Source organism: Lygodium microphyllum, chromosome 10 (assembly GCF_053477565.2).
Source record: "Lygodium microphyllum isolate KBCC chromosome 10, Lygodium_microphyllum_v1.1.10, whole genome shotgun sequence".
Taxonomy (NCBI): domain Eukaryota; kingdom Viridiplantae; phylum Streptophyta; class Polypodiopsida; order Schizaeales; family Lygodiaceae; genus Lygodium; species Lygodium microphyllum.
Window position 1 is genome coordinate 133,455,300 of NC_141144.1, and position 4,405 is coordinate 133,459,704.

A 4,405-nucleotide genomic window follows, 5' to 3' on the forward strand; every position below is an offset into this window, starting at 1 on the left:
CCTTTGCTCTTATATACCAAATATGCTCATTCGTATAGCAATCCCTTGTAAGCTGTCATACATTTGTAAGAAAAGATTTTTAGTTCATTGTTATTTTTTACAATGGACTATATTATTATCATCAATGGACTATTTTACAATAAAACTCTATCTTATATTTTACTATCTTTCACATTACCTTTATAAGTTTATCATCATTGAGATAAATAAACATAACCAGTCTTCTGGCATTTACAATTACTCTCCAGCCAAGAGTGACTATCATCCTGATGAGGATACTATAATCAATAATATAAAGTAAAACCATGAAACTTGTTTATGGTAGTTTATAGAATAGTTTTTTAAAATTATGTTCCAACCATTCAAATCAAGACCTTACCACAACTTGTCTATATTGTATTGTTGCAAGTAAATTGGAAGGTATGGGAGGCTTTTTCTCTAGCACTTCAATCAATTGTTTTATAGCTTTGTACCAAAAAGACAATAAAATTTAGAGTAATTTTAAAAAAAGATCAAAATATTTAAAGTACTTGCAAAAAAACGATCAAAATATGAAGGAGACCCTGGATTATGGAACTTACAACTTAGCATTTCCATGGCTTCCTTTCATAGAATTGATGAGGAAACATCCCTTTCCACACAATCTATTCCAATTAAGCTCCAATGAGAACAAAAAATAATCATATTTCAATAATTTAGCTTTAAAAATCATAAAATCTAACAGAATATCAAATTACTTAATTTTCATTGTATGGAATTAGAAGAAGCTCCAAAGTTTCAAAGTCAATTGGATTGAACCAATGATCAAATGTGCTTGTATCAAGCTCACTCCTCATATAGTATGAGATAGATGGATCAAGATCCTCAATTTTTTGTTGTATATCAAAGGAGAGTTCATGCATTATACACCTAGCAAAGAAATGGAGATAGTGAGCCTTAACATGAAAGCCTATTGCTAGAAATATATAGTGAGTAAAAACAAATTTTAGTATATTATACATCATCCCAACAAGAAGAATAGAGTCATTTACTTCTCTTATTTTATTCTTGAGGATTTGAACACAATTAGAGTAAAAAAATACCATATTAGATCTTTTATTAATATCACCAAGTAAAAAGCAATAGACATTGAAGCCCTTAGGGTCAACCCTTTCAAAAAGTGTAGATAGCTCTTCTTCAAAAGATAGGGGCTACTCTACTTCCTTTTCTTCTATCTTCTTCCTTTTATACTCCATCCATTTATCTGCCTACTCCAAGGGAAACAGACCCCGACCATTCATTCTATCTAGGTGAGGTAAAACTGGACCATCCATCCTTCTAGGCATGTTCTTTCCATCAATATGCAACAATCCAGGTCCATCAATACACCTCTCAACCCCATAGGCCTGGGGTGCCCATGGGCCTCTCTGCACCTTGTAGCTGCTGCTCTCTATCATATATCCTCTTTGCAAGGCCAGCACAAAGGTTGCAACACTTACAAATGGTGAGTTAGAATCTATGGAGCTGATGTTAGCACAAAGATTGCAACACTTACAAATGGTGAGTTAGAATCTATGGAGCTGATGTTAGCACAAATATTTCCTGCTACAAATTATGTGCCACATCTTCCTAACTCTACTACTATTCGTGATGAAAATTTTAAATGAAAGGTCATTAAGGTTGTTAGTGGAGACCCTATTGTGGTTGCGGATGATGCCGCTCCTTTTGGCAGTCCCGTAGCTAAGAGCAGAGTGAACTTGTCAAGCATACGTGCTCCCAAAATGGGAAATCCAAAGCTTCAGGTGAAACCTGCTCCCTATGCCAGAGAGGCAAATGAATTTTTACAAAATCACCTCATAGGATAGGATGTTAATGTAGCAATGGAGTATTCTCACAAAAAGTAACTACAACAGATGGGCTTATACCAAGCACTAATCCACTTGCAGCTGAATCATGAGTGAAGGGCTTTGGGACTATATTTTTAGTGTCCTTAGTCAAAGGGGACTCTGATGATATAGCTCCTAGTATTCGCATTCAAGGATAGTCTGATGGCATCAATGTGGAAGAAATGATGGTAGCAAGAGGACTTGCTATGGCTATCAGAAACCATGATTTTGAAGACCGATCTAATTACTATGATGCCTTACTTGCAGCTAAATCAAGGGCTATGAAGGGAAAGAAAGAAGTACACTTAGCTAGAGAAACTCCAGTAATGCACACAAATGATTTAACTCTGCCAAATTTTGGGCCAGGGGATCATAGTGCAAACCAGAAAGCTCAGGTTGTGATACAAAAAGCCAAGTAGCTTTTACCCTTCCTTCAAAGACAAAATAGACCTTTTGTTGTAATGGAGCATGTTCTTAGTGGGCACCGCTACAAACTGCTTGTACCAAAAGAAACTTGTGCCATTGCATTCTCTTTGTTTGGGGTAAGATGCTCGCGCCATGGGGAACTATGTGCAGATGATGCAATAGCTTTTATGAGGTGAAAAATACTACAGAGGGATGTAGAAATTGAGGTAGAGGAAATTGACAGAACATGCACATTTTTGGGCACCTTATGGGAGTCCAAAACAAATGTGGCTATCTCTCTTCTGGAGGGGCTGGGTAGGAAAGCTTCATCCTCTATTTTCAGCTGATAGAACTACAGAAGGTCACTTATTGGTTCAAACAGAGCAAAGTGCTAAACAATTCTTGATAAAGGTATGGGAAAACTATTTTGAAGGACAACAAGACGGATCAACATGATTATGAGAAACAACTCTAAGTAGGAAGTTCTCAAGGTACATGTGAGAGAAGTACTTGGAGGTGGTAAGTTTTATGCTCATTTAGCAAGCAATGCACATGTCTCAAGTATCCAAATGCAGTTGGAAGCTTTACGAGTGAACAAAAACTCACCTACATACTTGCACAAAAAAAGGTTGATGTTGTTATGGCACAATTTTTAGTGGATGGTTCTTGGAATTGGGTGATGGTTGTAAATTTGCCACGATAGTCAAGAAAGGACTATGAATTCTTTTACATAGATTATGGGAACCAGGAACTAGTTTCATTTTCCAAATTAAGACCTTTAGATTCATCTATCTCTAGCACCCCATGGCTTGCTTTACTATGTATCCTTGCTTATATCAAAGTACATGAGTTGAAAGAAGACCATGGATAAGAGGCAACTGAATATCTCAGTTCAACTACTGGACATAAGAGTTTCATGGTTAATGTAGTTGAGAAAGACACTTCTGGTGGAAAATTAAAAGGCCAAGGGATAGGCACTAAGTTTAGTGTAACTTTTTATGAGGCGGAGCCATGCAAGTCTATGAATGCTATTATGCTTGAGGTTGGCTTTGCTCGGACAGAGAGGAGGAACAACTGGAATAATGATAAAAGAAAGATTAGTGACCAAGAATGTAGAGCTTTGCTCCACACTTCATGGTGGCTTGATGCAAAGGATGTAAAAAGACATAATGAATTGATGGATAAAATGCAACAACAAAGAGACAATAGTATCTGCAAAAACAAATAAGTCGTGGCTCCTAGTTCCAGTTCCTTTTATCACTCTTGGCATCCCTGAATGAATGCATTGACTGCTACTCTATGGCAACAAGAAGCTCTTTGAGGAGTTGCAAGCCACAATCAACTAATTGAGCAACACAATCAATTCATGTCTAAGATGGATCGAGTGGTCTCAACCCTCTCTATCACCAACATGCAAGCCAAGGTAATCAATGACAAACTTGTAGCCTTTACGACTCAAGTTTCTCAAATGGCTACAATTAAAAGGATGGATCAACATGATTATGAGCAGCAACATGGGAATTCTCATGGAAATTATGAGTACCATGACCATGGGCATCATTTGGATGTGCAAAGGCAGCATCATGTGCCTACTTATGGTCAGCATGTATACAACAATTGTGCATATTTTGAGCAGCAGCATGCATCTAATGACTATCTATGTTCTTATTAGCTACATTCTTGTCACATACATGGAAAACCATTTAGACAGCATTATGTACATGGGAAACATCATGCAACTGTATACGAGTATGTAGATGGGGAGCAACCTTATTATCCGCAACAACAAAGTGCTCGATATCATCAACCACTTGATCATTACTATGAGCAGCATGCACATTCTTATGAGAGCAATATGATACTTCTCATGAACGATGATGTGATGAGAGCATCTCACTATAGCTTCATGAGAAAGTGTCCGATCAGCCCAAGGCCCTTAACTTTGAATGCCCAGTAGAAGCCATGAATGTGGGGCTCATGAACATGCAATGCCTAGGGGTTGATGTAGTGAATGCAGTAGTGATCTCAACCTCATCTGCTCCAGTTCTACATGGCACAACTGGTTCCCAATGATTTTATGGACAAGTCAATGCATGCTACCGTATGGGTTAGTGAGGACCTTGTGCCACCATCAG

General features: G+C 37.7%; 1 pseudogene; it reads left to right on the forward strand.

Annotated features, from left to right (window-relative positions):
* Positions 1-1,553: 1,553 nt before the first annotated feature.
* LOC148030582 (ribonuclease TUDOR 1 pseudogene) lies at positions 1,554-2,926 on the forward strand (annotated as a pseudogene).
* Positions 2,927-4,405: the final 1,479 nt, after the last annotated feature.